At 44.1% G+C, this 17,672-nt stretch overlaps 1 protein-coding gene across 1 annotated transcript in view; it reads right to left on the minus strand.

Annotated features, from left to right (window-relative positions):
- LOC126094439 (UDP-glycosyltransferase UGT5-like) overlaps positions 1-6,179 on the minus strand; it is a 156,557-nt gene extending 150,378 nt beyond the window's left edge. Inside the window, exon 1 of the mRNA XM_049908807.1 lies at positions 6,047-6,179. The gene's annotated coding sequence lies outside the window, so the exon portion shown is untranslated. The remainder of the gene's footprint in view (positions 1-6,046) is intronic.
- Between the last annotated feature and the right edge of the window lie 11,493 nt (positions 6,180-17,672).

Below are 17,672 nucleotides of genomic sequence, written 5' to 3' on the forward strand. Positions count from 1 at the left end.
AGAGAAAGGGGTCTAGCTACTGTGGAGGTCCAATTCACACCCTGACTCGCTACTGACTGAAGTAAAACTATTTTCTTTGTAGCCATGAGCGGATACTACAGTAGGCTGTAAAAAGGGAAATAAAGCTTGCTACACGCGCCGGTACTTTCTGTAGGAATGAGAAGGGTGTGAAACTGTATCGGTTCTGATTTCCGGTGCTGCGGAAGATGTGTACTCGTCTTGCATCAGCGGATGACACCAGCCGAGAGCGGGTGACTGCGCTTAAAAACGAGGCCTACGAGAAAGACAGGCCGCGGCGCTTAAGTCACGAAGGTAAGCCTGCGCTCGCTCGCTTAACTCAGCAGACAAACTAACTTTCTACACCTGTTAACTCGTAACTAGGTGTGTACGTACAAACGGGAATTGCATCTTCTACGGGAATCCGCTACTATGGAGTGTTATTGTTATTAGTTCTACAATGATCGGAAGTCCATAGACAGTCCTGACAAAACTCTTACCATCTGGTGAGCAAGATGTATGAGACAGGCGAAATACCCTCAGACTTCAAGAAGAATATAATAATTCCAATCCCAAAGAAAGCAGGTGTTGACAGATGAGAAAATTACCGAACTATCAGTTTAATAAGTCACGGGTGTAAAATACTAACACGAATTCTTTACAGACGAATGCAAAAAACTGGTAGAAGTCGACCTCGGGGAAAATCAGTTTGGATTCCGTAGAAATGTTGGAAAACTTGAGGTTGTTGAAATGGTTCAAATGCTAATCATTTATGCAGAACATAGTAATGCACGAGTCCCGTGAATATGAACGACCTATCTTAGAAATGTTGCAACACGTGAGGCAATACTGACCCTACGACTAATCTTAGAAGAAAGATTAAGGAAAGGCAAACCTACGTTTCTAGCATTTGTAGACTTAGAGAAAGCTTTTGACAATGTTTATTGGAATACTCTCTTTGAAATTCTGAAGGTGGCAGGGGTAAAATACAGAGAGCGAAAGGCTATTTACAATTTGTACAGAAAGCAGGTGGCAGTTGTAAGAGTCGAGAGGTATGGAAGGGAAGCAATGGTTGGGAAGGGAGGGAGACAGGTTTGTAGCCTATCCCAGGTGTTATTCAATCTGTATATCGAGCAAGCAATAAAGGAAACAAAAGAAAAGTTCGGAGTAGGTATTTTAATCCATGGAGAAGAAATAAAAACTTTGAGGTTCGCCGATGACATTGTAATTCTGTCATAGACAGTAAAGGACTTGGAAGAGCAATTGAACGGAATGGACAGTGTCTTGAAAGGAGGGTATAAGACGAACATCAACAAAAGCAAAACGAGGAGGATGGAATGTAGTCGAATTAAGTCGGGTGATGCTGAGGGAATTAGATTAGGAAATGAGACACGTAAAGTAGTAAAGGAGTTTTGCTATTTGGGGAGCAAAATAACTGATGATGGTGGAAGTAGAGAGGATATAAAATGTAGACTGGCAATGGCGAGGAAAGCGTTTCTGAAGAAGAGAAATGTGTTGACATGAAGTATAGATTTAAGTGTCAGGAAGTCGTTTCTGAAAGTATTTGCATGGAGTGTAGCCAGGCATGGAAGTGAAACGTGGACGATAAATAGCTTAAAGAGATTAGAAGCTTTCGAAATGTGGTGCTACAGAAGAATGCTGAAGATTAGATGGGTAGATCCCATAACTAATGAGGAGGTATTGAATAGAACTGGGGAGAAGAGGAGCTTGTGGCAAAACTTGGCTACTTGACTAGAAGAAGGGATCCGTTGGTAGGACATGTTGTGAGACATCGGAAGTCCATAGGACTACTTATAATTTGTTACGGCTGTACTGGGGTGCCACAGAATTAAAATCATGCCAAAATGATAAGTTGCATAAGGCACCATTTCTTGTATGAAATGAGGACTGTTAAGCAGAAGAGACTAAATGCCATAAACAAGCCATTGTACTATTTATATCGAGTATTGATCTTAAATTTTTTGTAGTACTATTAACCAGGAAGACATTATAATAGCAAATTCCAGTAGAAGATGCAATTCTAGTTAGTGCGTAGACACCCAGCTGCGAGTTAACAGGTTTAGAAACGCGTTTTGTCTGCTGAGCTGAACGAGCGAGTGAGTTCAGGCCTATGTGACGTACGCGCTGCGGCCTGTCTTCCTCGTGGGCCTCGCTTAGAAACATGTGACGTCACGCCTCTGTCGGTGATGAGCCAAGGGGTGAAACGGACGTTCGCAGAAGTTATAACACCCGTTGTTCCTTCGCGGATGGCCGTAAACTGTGGGGTTTCTGCAAGAAATTCACTCGCTCAAGGCACAAGACTGCGGAGTGTTTTAAGACGCGCGATACGTTAACCTGCTGCGAACTTGCCCTCGTACTCTAGCAGTAGCGTATTGTGTGACTCAATTAAGGTGCGCAACCAACAGAGTAACGGCGCGAGCAGAGACTAACGGTAGCGGAACACAAAAAAACTTCGTCTTTGCGAGGTTTCCTACCAGAGGGCAAAGGCCTCAGACGCTCGCCAAGGCTGCTGCTGCAGCAGCAGGGCCAGTGTGCAGCTATTGTGGGAACAGCGGGCGCGACCACGCGGTACAGCTTTAGCGCTGCTCTGGCGCTTGTAAGGCCGAACGGTGCTGCCAGAGCGCCACGGTAAACGCACTTTCTGCACGGCAGCAGGAAAATCACAGAAGGCCTATAAAGATGAAAAAAGATGAGCAGCATTAACAATTTTCAAGTTGGAAGTGATGTGCAGTTTTTCATCTGTGAACTCAGTTACAGGTACTGGTGGTGATTTCACTGCTACACAAGCTTCCCACCGACACTCAACTCTGTAGTCATATCTCCAACATTCCGATGAACTATTTCCAATAATTTTATTGACATGCGTACTTACTTCGAAGTAAACGTAAATACAGCAGTGGGTATTCCGTATTAAAAGTCGTTTACAGTAACAAACGGTCAAACCATTTTCCACAACTTAACGCTTATGAGATTGTCTACAAAATAATATGTGTAAGTAAAATTGATATGCTTTTCTATTACAACCATTCTTTAAAAAAAATTGCGAAATAATGAGATTCTCCTGTTCCCTTTAATGCCAGTGAGGTACCGTGTGCATTGTGTTGTACCGTTTCAGCGATTAGTTACTAATAAATCAGCAGCTGTTTTCAAAATTGCTTATTTTTATTCTCATGCAAAAGCTAAATTTAGTCATGCAGTTGGAATTAATTTCAGCTGTGTATCTTGCTATGCTGACGACTATGTCGCACGACTTATTTCTAAAAAACAATCTCAGATGGAAATAATTGTTTGTCCTCTGAAGGTAAACAACAATATGTCCTCTTTTTTTTTTGTCGGTCATCTTGTTAATGTCAACATTCATGTTACTTTCGCTTAGGAAACCAGTTTACTGTTACTGCATGAAAAAAATCTCTTCTCGTTTTGCTCTCTGGGCCTCTGACATGGAGTGCAGTTGTCTTTGAACAGACATAGCGCTACATAGTAATATCAAAATGGTGTAGCTAACACGTTGCTCTTTATTTCTGCACTCCTAGGAGTGCAACCGCCTCTTCGAGATCCGACCCATGTAGACTGAAACTAAGTACCGGGTCATCCAAAAAAGAAAGATCGGATTTCAGTTGTTTACTATAGACAGACTACAAAATATAGAAACAAATTTCAAAAAATGGTTCAAATGGCTCTGAGCACTATGGGACTTAACTTCTGAGGTCATCAGTCCCCTATAACTTAGAACTACTTAAACCTAACTAACCTAAGGACATCACACACATCCATGCCCGAGGCAGGATTCGAACCTGCGACCGTAACTGTCGCGCGGTTCCAGACTGTAGCGCCTAGAACCGCTCGCCTAGAAACAAATTGCGGAGGTCACTAGACAGGGGAAGGTTGGAAGTTATCACACAGTTGTCTTGTTGTTTGGTTGTTTGTAGTAACATGACCACTACACCAAAGCAGAAATCATTTTGTCTGTTAGAAGTTGTACGCAATCAATCCATTGTTCATTGCTTTTCTTTCCATTTCATCAGACGTCATACCTCGGCAGTTTTTCTTTGGCTAAAATAAAAGACAGTCTATGTCCCACTTACGGCAGCTACTCTTCAAGAGCTGAGAAATCGAATTCTTGAAGACGTCGATTCAATAAACAGTGATCTGTTGATTCGCGTGTGGAATGAAATGGACTAGCATTTCGATGTTTCTCGAACAACGCGTGGTACTCATGTAGAGTGTACGAAATACTGTTAGTGCGAACCGTAAACTCAACCTTCCTGTATCTACCAGCATACTCAACATGTTTCTTTCATAGCTTTGTAAGTAGGCTGTTTAGGTTGTTATGCTGGTAACGCCACGTAGCGCTCTATAAGAAAATCACTAACTGTGCTGTGTGCAGTCTGTGGCTGGTTTGCATTGTTAGAAATTGCTATAGTAGTGTTGGGCTGTTAACAGCGCGTAGCGTTGCGCAGTTGGAGGTGAGCCGCCAGCAGTGGTGGATGTGGGGGGAGAGAGGGCGGAGTTTTGAGAGCGGATGATCTGGACGTGTGTCCATCAGAGAGAGGAAATTTGTAAGACTGGATGTCATGAACTGATTATATTATTGACTTTTGAACACTATTAAGGTAAATACATTGTTCTTTATCAAAATCTTTCATTTGCTAACTATGCCGATCAGTAGTTAGTGCCAGCCGACCGGAGTGGCCGTGCGGTTCTGGGCGCTACAGTCTGGAACCGCGTGACCGCTACGGTCGCAGGTTCGAATCCTGCTTCGGGCATGGATATGTGTGATGTCCTTAGGTTAGTTAGGTTTAACTAGTTCTAAGTTCTAGGGGACTTACGACCTCAGCAGTTGAGTCCCATAGTGCTCAGAGCCAGTAGTTAGTGCCTGCAGTAGTTAGAATCTTTTATTTAGCTGGCAGTATTGGCGCTCGCTGTATTGCATTAGTTCGAGTAACGAAGATTTTTGTGAGATAAATGATTCATGAAAGGTATAGGTTATTGTTAGTCAGGGTCATTCAATTGTAGGCATTATTGAAAGTCAGATTGCGTTGCGCTAAAAATAAAATGGTTCAAATGGCTCTGAGCACTATGGGACTCAACATCTTAGGTCATAAGTCCCCTAGAACTTAGAACTACTTAAACCTAACTAACCTAAGGACATCACACACACCCATGCCCGAGGCAGGATTCGAACCTGCGACCGTAGCAGTCCCGCGGTTCCGGACTGCAGCGCCAGAACAGCACGGCCATCGCGGCCGGCTGCGCTAAAAAAAATTGTGTGTCAGTTTAGTGATGATCAGAATAAGTAAAGAGAGTAATGTCTGAATACGTTCAGTTTTGCTCAGCTGTTTGAAAATCTAATACCGTAAGAGGTTTATCAGCACAGTCATTCAATAATTTTTCTAAGAGGACGTTTCAGCTTGTAGTAAACAACTGAAGACTTTTTTTAATGGCCCTGTATATTGATCGAAATGAGAGCCGCGAGCGCGGTTCTCGCTTTCGACTGCTCCACCAGAGAGCTATCAGAACAGCAGCAAGTTCTGAAATTCTTCATTTGTTTCATGGCAAGTGAGAAATGACGAGTCAGTAGAGATATGTTTCAGTTAAAGTGAGCGCCTAATCGATAAGAGAGACAGAGAGAAAGAGAGAGCCGAAAAATAATAACACTACACACAACCACGAATGCCGGAAAAGGAGAAGTGTAATGTCACGTTGTTACTGGTAGAGGACTGACGATTCTTCTATAACAAATTGCGTGAGAGTTTCTAACTGACGCTAGTGTTTTTCACCATACAATACTATCCAGAAACAACGTAAATAAATGTTACCAAAGACAAGGCGTTCAAAAGCTGCCACTAGTGCACGGAAGGTAACGTTAAACAAACCAACCCGCAGTAATAACAATAACTGCTCACGCGTGTGCTGCTACTCACGCCCAGCTTTAGATTCCTTAGTGAATAAGACCCGAGACGTTAGGACATGCTGGCAAGTTTTCCGCGCGGGCCAAACCGCTGCCTGACAAGTTCGCGGAACCTACCTCTAAATCGTCGCTAGACGCCGGCGGCCGACTGCAGCGCGGCCGTCCTCTGCTTGTCCACGCCGCGACACGGCCGTCGCGACTGGCCGCTTTCGCCGCCTCGTCTGCTCCCCTTCCAGCCGGCCCACAGCGCGCCCGCCGCCTGCAGCAGTTCCCGCCTCCCGGCTGCAGGCTCCCCTCTTACGTAAGCAGCCGTGACGCAGCAGCGCCGGCCGCCAGTCGGTGGCGGGAGGGTCGCACAGTGTTTCATGGCCGCCGCCCCTTCCTGTCGGGCTGCGGGAGCTGTGGCACCGATATGCGTGAATTCCGCCGACGACCGACATCGGCCGAAGATGCTCCGCCGTTTCAAATCAGTACGCCACTACGTAATGTACAGGCAGCTTCTCAACCATCTGACCACAAATAACATGTTATCAAGAACACAGTTTGTATTTCTGAAGGGTTCTGATATCGAGAAGGCTATTTACACCTACAGTGAAAATGTACTTAATTCATTAAATAACAAGTTACAAGCAACAGGTATTTTTTGTGATTTGTCAAAGGCATTCGATTGTGTGAACCACAACATCCTTTTAAGTAAATTAGAATTCCGTGGTGTCACAGGCAGTGCTGCAAAATGGTTCAAGCCATACCTCGCTAACAGGAAACGAAGGGTGTTAGTGCAAGGGACTAGTGAATTAAGTCATCAGTCATCATCAGAATGGGAAGAAATTACATGTGGTGTCCCACAAGGATCCATCTTAGGGCCATTGCTTTTTCTTGTGTACATTAATGATCTCTCATCAGTTACACTGCCAGAAGCAGTGTTCGTTTTGTTTGCAGATGACACAAGTATTGCAATAAATAGTATGTAGAGTGTAGTTCTAGAAAGATCTTCTAATGATATTTTCATTGATATTAATAAATTGTTTAAATTTAACTCACTGACATTAAACTTCGAAAAGACTTACTATATGCAATTCAGAACCTGTAAGAGGTTTCCACCCAGCATATGCATAAAGTATGAAGAAGAGCAGATAGAAGAGGGTGACAGTCTTAAATTCCTGGAATTACAATTTGATAATACACATTCAGCTGGGAGGAGCACACCACAGAACTGCAGAAACGCCTTAACAAATCTGTATTTGCAATTCGAGTGTTAGCTGACATAGGCGACAAGAAAAATGAAAAAGCTTGCATACTTTGCCTACTTTCATTCCGTAATGTCATATGGTATAATATTTTGGGATAACTCTTCAAGTCAAACAAAAGTTTTCAGAGTCCAAAAGCGTGTAATATGAATTATTTGTGGAGTAAATTCACGGATGTCCTGTGGAAACGACTTCAAAGAAGGTATACTAACTACTGCCTCTCAGTATATTTACTCCTTAATGAAATTTGTCCTACATGATATATCTCTTTATCCAACAAAGAGCTCAGTTCATACATACAATACCATGAACAAAAATTATGCGCACAAGGACTTAAAAGCACTTACTTTAGTTCAAAAAGGGGTCCACTACTCAGGAACACTCATCTTCAACGATTTGCCAGCAAACATAAAAAATTTAGTTACAAATAAAGATCAGTTTAAAAGGAGCCTGAAAGACTTACTAGTGCCCAACTCCTTCTACTCCATTGACGAATTTTTTAATAGAAACAAATGATGTATTGCATATATTCATACTATTAGTATTGTTATTTCAGCTGTAAAAAATTGACATGTTCCACATCCACGAGGATCTCCTCAGCACGGATCTATGGAACGAAAAACTAATCTAATTTAATCTACGTCCGCGGTCACGATGGAGGCGACGTCATCGTCCGAACGTACATATTTCGGACGTCAACCGTAGAAATTCAAATCAGTGGCCGTTATACCTGTCACCACTAACTGCAAACGCAATAATTTGCATTCACGCCGATGGATGCTTCACTTTTTCCCAGACAGTGTTTGTACAACGTTTAAGCATATACTTAAGAGATTCTTTCCAAAAAAGTGGTTCAAATGGCTCTGAGCACTATGGGACTTAACATCTGAGGTCATCAGTCCCCTAGAACTTAGAACTACTTAAACCTAACTAACCTAAGGATATCACACACATACATGCCCGAGGTACGATTCGAACCTGCGACCGTAGCGGTCGCGCGGTTACGGACTGAAGCGCCTAGAACCGCTCGGCCACCGCGGCCGGCGATTCTGTCCATTCTTGATTACAGGAACCATACCCTGTTCGGGTTGAAACACTGTCTCGCTATGAGTATCGCTAGTACAACAGACGTCTTGTCCGAGTGCTCGGTGACACTCTCGAAACGTTGAGGTTTCTCCGCACGGATGTGCAATTCTTGAAAGTACCGTGCGAAGTTCTCGGTCAACCTGCAGAGAGTGCAACCGTCGTGACCAGTGGTATGTCTTTTTTATCACTCTCTTGCAGCGATTAGGCCGTCAGACGACATTACAGTAGTAACCGAGTAAATAAATGGCAGAGGTCTGCCAGTTGGAGCGGCTGTGCTTCGGACAGTGGCGTGAGGAGAGCGCCTAAATAAGGTGTGTGGAGCTGATTTGCGGAGCAACCGCGGTGGTTTCTCACCATCACTGTTCATTTTGTATGGCGGTGGGCAAGACTGTCTTTCGGAAACCGTGTTCTAACAGAAACAGATGACTGAGTTTCGGCGAAGTGGTATCCTCTTATCTATCTGACCGTCTATATCAGGGGTTCCCAACAAAATTTTCTCGAGGACCCCCTCATCGAGCATTATTGGTACCGTGTCATATCACAGTATCAAATACCCAAAAAAGCCAAATTAAGAGTCTTTTTATACGTTTTCTATTTTTGGTACTTAGAAAAAACATTAACATTCATTATTGGAAAAATATTGAGCTTAAAACTTTTTCAATTTAGTCATCATTCTTATTGTTAAATTTTTGATTATTACTCAAAATCTTTGCTTCAAATCTGGGTGTTTAGTATAACAAACTTCTTAAAAAAATAATGGACGATTGTCATCAGAAATGCGAGTTTCTGTGTAAAGTGACTGTCAGTTGTCAGCTGCAAAGAGACAGCGCGCGCAGTCTAAGGCAAACAGCGGAACTATTTGCGTCTATCTAATTCTAGTTTTGCGCTAGAGTGTGCTAGTGTCAGTTGGGTCTAGGAAGACGCTAGACGCAGAAGATAGTGTTCGCTAAATATATGTAATATATGTAATATATTTTTTATTCTAGTAGCATCTTGTGGACCCCTCTGGCATTGCTCGCGGATCCCCAGGGGGCCACGGACCACCTGTTGGGAACCACTGATCTATATAGTTCATCGAATGGCCATTTTCAGCAATGGCGTTGATGTCTGTGTATGGGCATCGGACCAGGCCGGAGGTTCATCGGCGATGCTGAACTTGGGTACTTGATCCAATGGGTCACAGTGGGTAATTCGACAATGTCTTTTGACCCACAATGCTCGAAATCGTTTTTTAATTTCCTGGCGCTCTTATAGCTTACCTCCAGTGTCTCAAAGATGTATTGAGTCACTGATGTTCGTGTTTCACCAAGGTTTCTCGTGAATCGATTCTGATCAGTGCAGCAGTGATGTTACGTGACGCATACGTAAGAGCGTGTATGGTAGCTGGGACATCAGTGGTCAAACTGTTCGCCGTTTTTTCCTTTGTTGGGCAGCAGTATGCGAACCGTGGCGCTTTGACGATTCCGCTCCATCTGTTCATATCGAGATCGTTGTATGGTAATGTCTGCGTCGAAACAGCCGAATATCCCGTAGACAAACGACAGCGGTAACCTATCTTCGCCGCAATTAGAAGTCAGAGGCCCGACATGATGGGTGACCAGAGCGGGAGAACAAAACCCAACGTCACTGAATTACAGGTAAGTTAGATAAGTAGCTTCGGTAACAAGTGTTTATACCGGCTTCTCCTATACTGCTTTGGAAGATCTGTGTCTATGACCGTTTAACTAAGTACATTATTAATGATTATGTCTGTTAAAGGTAAATTTTAATGATTATTTACGCAACGATTCTATTTTTCATATGATGTAATCTGACTGCAAAAGAAAATATGTTAGCGAAAGTGTCTGTGACGTGCAATATTTATTCTCTAACACTGAATTCCATAGATTTTATATCCAAAGTATGTCACGACCTGTCCCTCGGAGCATGCGAAAAATGTCCTCTGTTTTGCCTGCAGTATTGTGGTGAGCACTTATTAAGTGTGTCATTTTTTATTTGTTGATGGTTTCTCTGGAAATGATTAAATGAACTAAAATACCCACAATCATTCTTTCAAGTTGTAGATTACTGTTTTCACTTTGTTTATTGGTACCAACTGTCAATATACAAAACTTGACCCGTATTCTCGAGTCTTTCTTGAGCCGTCGATATTCTGTCTCCACTGTTTACTTAATCAACATTTTGGCACGCACTGCCACGTCACTCGTCGTCGTTCCTTTGACTGCTCCGCCGCTTGCCACAGCTCTCTGTTCAACTGTGTGTGAATTCCTAAGCGACCAAACTGCTGAGGTCATCGGTCCCTAGACTTACACACTACTTAAACTAACTTATGCTTAGAACAACACAGAAACACCCATGCCCGAGGAAGGATTCGAACCTCCGGTGGAAGGGGCCGCGCAATCCGTGACATAGCGCCTCAAACAGCACGGCTACTCCGCGCAGCAGCTCTACGTCTGAGGCCGATTATGTCCGTCCGTACACTTGCATCGCACGCCCAGCTTCCGTAAACAGCTTGCAGGGGTCGACAGCGGCAGGACATGAGCTTTCCACGCGATCGCAAGAAGAACACCATACTGGCCTGGTCTGGAGAATTCCTTTTGTTACGTTACTTTTACCATCAAACGAGTCCAGGAGCGAATTTAAGTATTCATTAGCGCGTAAAGAATTCCAATTACGCGTGGATTGATCAAAATGTGACATCTGAGGTCTCTGAGGTCGTCGAGGATACGGTAACCTAACAATCATTACTAACTGTCCGAAAACTCGAAAACTGACACGCATTGGCTGGAAAACTGTCACCCCCTTCCCACGCACAAACACACACACACTCACTCACTCACACACACAGACACACACACACACACACACACATCTTCCTATTGCCTCACTGATAGTTCTTCATATTGTTGCGGACAATGGAGCGTTGAGCTAATGTTTAGTCTAAGGGCTCCAACTTACCATTGTAATTCCATACTGGCTCTCCAATACTCCGCTGTCGTGAAGTTTCTTTTTCTGCAAAAGGGTTTTACTGGCCGTTCAACGTCTACGTTACTACCAAAGCAAAGGAAAGTGGATACCGTGCAGGCGTCAGGTACTCAATTCTCGTAGCAACGCAATACTCTGGTGACTGGCTCCGTGGGAACTCCAATGTAAATAATTTAAATTTTGTTTTCGTGGTCAGATACTAGAATTCTGACAAGAGCAAACAGTTTTCATAACAAATTTCAGGGAGCAATATTTTAACTTCAGCTGGCAGAACTAGCGGCCGTTGATGCGGTCAGTGGTTTTATTCACAGGGCAACTCCAAGGTTTTTTTTTTTTTTTTTTTTTTTTTTTTTTTTTTTTTTTTTTTAACCTCTAATCTGTCGTAGGTATCGACACACCGCCGTTAGTGGCGCGCGATCGATGGCAGTTGCCGCGGACAGAGTGTGTTCGGATCTCCCGATGTACCGTAGCGGAAGCCTGGTTCGATCGTCGGACCACAGGGCGTCAACCCAGAAACATTTGAGTGATGAAAGGTAATGATTTGATAGAGCGGGTACTCGCGTGTCGCATAATAGTGCAAACAACACGTTCAGCGCAGAATCTAAGCCAATTCGTGCGGGTATTAAACTGATACTCGTCTACGACAGCCGGTCTGCATTTGCTGAAATGTAAAGACCGTGGTTACGGGGAGAGATGCGGAATGAATTGGGGGAGGTGTAAGGGTTTCCCAGAGAAACTTATGCATCGTAATCGCAACGCCCCTGGCAACAGGGGGTGGGCCAGCGATTCGTTGCTAGGATGTTTCCACTACACTGCACAAGTTCCGCTGGGAAGCCCTTACACATCCTGCTCGTAGTCCCCTAGCGAAGTGCTGTAGTGGTTATTATACTGGATTCGCATTTGCGAGGACGACGGTTGAAACCCACGTCTGGCCGTCCCGATTTAGGTTTCCCGTGATTTCCCTAAATCACTTCAGGCAAATGCCGCGATGGTTCCTTTAAAGGTGCATAGCCGACTTCGTTCCTTATCCTTCCCTGATCCGATGGAACCCATGGGTGGTCCCGATCTCTCCACATATGCTTTCCATATTTTTGGAGCCCTGAAGAAAGCCATTCCTGGTCATCGAATTGCTTTGGACGAAGCACAACCATGCTTCCGTAGGCGTTTTTCTATGAAGGAACTGACAACGTAGTAACTAATGGTTCAAATGGCTCTGAGCACTATGGGACTTAACTTCTGAGGTCATCAGTCCCCTAGAACTTAAAACTACTTAAACTTAACTAACCTAAGGACATCACACACATCCATGCCCGAGGCAGGATTCGAACCTGCGACCGTAGCGGTCGCGCGGTTTCAGACTGTAGCGTCTAGAACTGCTCGGTCACTCCGGCCGGCAACGTAGTAACAGTTATGGCGATTACTTTTGAAAGAATAAACAGTTTACTTACTTCTGAAATTTTCCCGGCGTATTTCTTCTTCTAATAATTTCCGGGTATGCAGCCGGATCCCGTCGATATTCTGCCACGATATTTCGGCCCAGAGACGTCCGGCCATCATCAGGTGAGTACACAACTACTAGTTGTGTACAACTACTAGTTGTGTACTCACCTGATGATGGCCGGACGTCTCTGGGCCGAAATATCGTGGCAGAATGTCGACGGGATCCGGCTGCATACCCGGAAATTATTAGAAGGAGTTTACTTACTTTTTTCTATCTTTCTCGTTTTCATTTGAGTGCCCTCTATACTCATATTTCAGGTCGATACACTCCTTGTTTGTTCTAGATTCGGATGTTCACGTGTAATCTCCATGTTTTGTGGGATTCTCGTTAGACTGCTGTCAGTGAATAAATTAGACGAAGATAACTTGCGTAATGTCCGTTTATTTATCACTCGCTGACCAAATCCATATGGAATCCCTATCAGATTCTATACTGAATTTGCGACTCATTTAGCCTCTCCCATAACCGTGATTACCGCAACTCCTTCGAACAAAATACTTTTTGGTGGGTTTGAAACAAAGCACAAGACACACCCAGCTTCAAGAATCGTAAATGACCTACAAAGGCAATGTGCAGTCTCGTTGACATACAACTGCAGTAGAACCTTACGGCACGTTACGAGTTCAGACATATCGAGATAACTCGAAGAAAATGGCCTCCCGGGTACGAACCATCTTTGATTCCGTAAACACTTGTCAAGCATTGCTCAACTCGTACTCTTCTCTTTACATCCCGAAAGCCGTAGATCAGGGTGACCCTCTGTATGCTGTATTTCTTGACTTACTGAAAGCATTTAACTCTTACCGTATTAATGGTCGTCAACGAAATGACGATAATACCCAGTATCAAAGAAAATTTGTGACTGGATAAGGGATTTCCTGCTAGGTCCATATTAGATGGAGAGTCATGGGCAAATGTAGAAGTAACTTCATGTGTGCTTCAGAGTAATGGAAGTCTTGCTGTACCTGATTTATACGAGGGTGAGTCAAACGAAAACCTTAAGTTTGTAATAACAAATCGAAATTTCGCGCCGTTATCCTGTAAGGCGGTAAGCGTGCTACAAACAGCGCGCAGAATGGCCTGTAGGTGGCAGCATAGTGCAGATGCACACATACCGTCGCAGTACGACTTGCACCAGGGAAGGACAGCGGTCTGTTATTCGGTTTTTGCGTAGTGAGGGTGTGAAACCTATTGAAATTCATCGACGAATGAATGTTCAGTACGCTGATGCATGTTTGTCACAACAGCAAGTCTACGAATGGAGTAGTAAGTTCGCAAATGATGTGACTTCAGTGGAAGATGCTCCTCGTCCAGGTCAGGCACAACGAGTTGTGACTCCACATATCATTGCAGCAGTTGAAGCCATAGTGAAGGAAAACCGCCGAGTGACACTGAATGACATTGCAGCATGTTTACAGATTAGTCATGGGTCAGCACACCACATTGTGCATGATGTGCTCCAGTTTCACAAAGTGTCTGCAAGATGGGTGCCACGGCAGCTGACTCCTGAAATGAGAGAACGACGTGTTGATGCATGTGAAGAACTTCTTCGGCGCTTTGAACGAGAAGGTGATGGCTTCCTTGCAAGAATCGTTACTGGGGACGAAACCTGGGTTCACTTCCACCAACCGGAAACGAAGAGAGCGAGCAAGCAATGGCGCCATTCCTCATCACCAAAACCAATAAAGAACCATCAGCAGGGAAGGTTATGCTGACTCTATTTTGGGACGAAAAAGTCGTCATTTTGCAGCATTACGTGCCTAGAGGGACCACTGTCACCAGTGCATCATACACAGATCTCCTAAAAAAATCATCTGCGGCCTGCAATCAAATCAAAGCGACGTGGACTGCTGTCAGCAGGTGTCCTTTTGCAACATGACAATGCAAGGGCCCAGGCTGCCCGTACAACAGTTGCAACAATCACAAACCTCCATTTAGAATGTCTTCCTCATCCCCCATACTCAGGAGACCTTTCCCCAAGTGATTTCCATATGTTTGGACTACTCAGAGATGCAATGGGAGGAAAGAAGTTCCGTTCTGATGAAGAGGTACGCCACGCGGTGTATGAGTGTTTGCGCGGACTACCAAAAGATTTTTTTTCTAAAGGAATTTATGCACTTTGTAAGCGCTTGAAGACTTGCATTGAGGTTGGGGGAGATTATGTTGAAAAATGATACAGCTTCGTACCACTTCTGCACAATAAATAATATTTTTTAAAAATATTTAAGGTTTTCATTTGACTCACCCTCGTATTAGTTGCCTACCGGATAGTACAGGGTGATTCAAAAAGATTACCACAACTTTAAAAATGTGTATTTAATGAAAGAAACATAATATAACCTTCTGTTATACATCATTACAAAGAGTATTTAAAAAGTTTTTTTTTCACTCAAAAACAAGTTCAGAGATGTTCAATATGGCCCCCTCCAGACACTCGAGCAATATCAACCCGATACTCCAACTCGTTCCACACTCTCTGTAGCATATCAGGCGTAACAGTTTGGATAGCTGCTGTTATTTCTCGTTTCCAATCATCAATGGTGGCTGGGAGAGGTGGCCGAAACACCATCACCAAACACATATCCTTAACATACCCCCATAAGAAAAACTCGCAGGGGGTAAGATCAGGGCTTCTTGGAGGCCACTGATGAAGTGCTCTGTCACGGGCTGCCTGGCGGCCGATCCATCGCCTCGGGTAGTTGACGTTCAGGTAGTTACGGACAGTTAGTGTGGAAAGTTGCTTAATCACTAAACACAATCTTTGAAACGAAAGATTCATCTGTTTCCATTTGAGCAAGGATAAAATCACAGAAATCGATTCTTTTAATCTTATCAGCTGCAGACAGTGCTTGAACCAATTTCAGACGATAAGGTTTCATAACTAACCTTTTTCGTAGGACTCTCCATACAGTTGATTGTGGAATTTGCAGCTCTCTGCTAGCTCTGCGAGTCGATTTTCCTGGGCTGCGAACAAATGCTTGCTGGATGCGTGCTACATTTTCATCACTCGTTCTCGGCCGTCCAGAACTTTTCCCTTTGCACAAACACCCATTCTCTGTAAACTGTTTATACCAACGTTTAATACACCACCTATCAGGAGGTTTAACACCATACTTCGTTCGAAATGCACGCTGAACAACTGTCGTCGATTCACTTCTGCCGTACTCAATAACACAAAAAGCTTTCTGTTGAGCGGTCGCCATCTTAGCATCAACTGACGCTGACGCCTAGTCAACAGCGCCTCAAGCGAACAAATGTACAACTAAATGAAACTTTATAGCTCCCTTAATTCGACGACAGATAGTGCTTAGCTCTGTCTTTTGTCGTTGCAGAGTTTTAAATTCCTAAAGTTGTGGTATTCTTTTTGAATCACCCTGTATTAACAGTAACCCAAGACTTCTTTCAAATGTTGAAGTTATCTGCGTCGGTGTGCAAAACCTAGGGACGAAAGTAACTTCCGCATGATGTGGCACTGTCAAGTAACATAACTGGATTAAAGTTGGACCGTACATATAAAGAACTACTGCAGTGTAATACAGAAGAAATACGCAGTGAGACGAAGAGAAACGATATCATTATTCATGAACAATAACCACACTGAAATTACCGCAATCTAAGACAGCCCCCTGGACATAACAAAAATCAGAACGTGTTTGTTAACTGGCTGTGCGATCGCCACAGACGGCAGTGCCTGCCCCGGAGCGCGCTCCGTTGCTGGCCAGGAGCAGTTCTTGTGGCAGGGGGTTCCATTTCCTCACCAGCGCGGTTGACAATTTCTGAATTGTCATTGGCGCATGTGCCCGTGTTGGAATACGTCTCACGAATCTCACATGTGGTCGACTGGATAATAAATCGGAAGTGTGTGTGTGGGAGGGGGGGGGGATGGGCAGGGCTCTTCCACCTGCGGCTGCGCATTTCCATCCGTAAAAATGAAGTCTGGGCCGGAAAACCGCTGACAATTCGCACATGGGGAATGAGTACAGTGTTGTAATAACGCTAACCAGTGAGTGTATCGTGTTCAAAGATTGGGTAGTCAGTATGCCCCTGCACATTATGCCTCCGCTCAGCATTGTAAGGTGGCTATGATTTTGCACCTTACATACTTTGCCGTGATTTACAACCGGAATTAGGTACCATTTGATAGGTCGTACATAGCATATATGAATATTTAACGAAGACTGACATTGTCACATACACCTTGTAAATAGTTGTTAACGCTTATTGCATGAAAGGTGACGGAATGTCTTTGTTATCAAAACGGCGTAATGAGTGATTGCCTATACTAGTAGTGGTTGGGAAATGAAATGGCAGGCGTAACTCAAGCCCTGGGTGGAAAAGCCCGCAAAGGTGTGTTGGTCCTGCTTAACACAGGAAGTAGCCAAGACGGACGGGCGGGGCACCTGAATGCTGAAACACAATACAGCGGTGGCTGGCCGGTGTTGTAGCGGGGCCAATAGGATAACCAGATAATACTTCGGAAAGAAAATCTTAGACGCAACAGAGAGGAACCAGGAAGCGATACCACGGAAATCACGCAGGCTGGGTTATTTCGGACGATTTTTACTCTGAGAAGCATACCATTGTATGTATTCCTAATTAACCAGGATAGATATTTCCTCGCAAACTTTCCGTGCTGGACGCCATGAGACTGAAATATGGTTGGTCGGCGTTTGGGAGACTCTGTAGAGAGGGAGAATATTCCGTGGTTTTGAGAATATGATTCGCCTTCTGCAGTTATGAGGGAGTGGAGCTGAGCTTTGCTGGGAAGCCAGCAGTGGAGAGAAAGAGGTGTTCCGTTTTGAGCGCCCGTGTTTGACGGTCGCTCAGTATCAGCTTTCGTTGGTACAGATGGACTTTCTGTCTTTCCTCTCAGGAGATTTTATAGTTGGAACGGTTAGGCAGTGTACTGTTGCGAACTTATACG

Source organism: Schistocerca cancellata, chromosome 8, assembly GCF_023864275.1.
Source record: "Schistocerca cancellata isolate TAMUIC-IGC-003103 chromosome 8, iqSchCanc2.1, whole genome shotgun sequence".
NCBI classification, from domain to species: domain Eukaryota; kingdom Metazoa; phylum Arthropoda; class Insecta; order Orthoptera; family Acrididae; genus Schistocerca; species Schistocerca cancellata.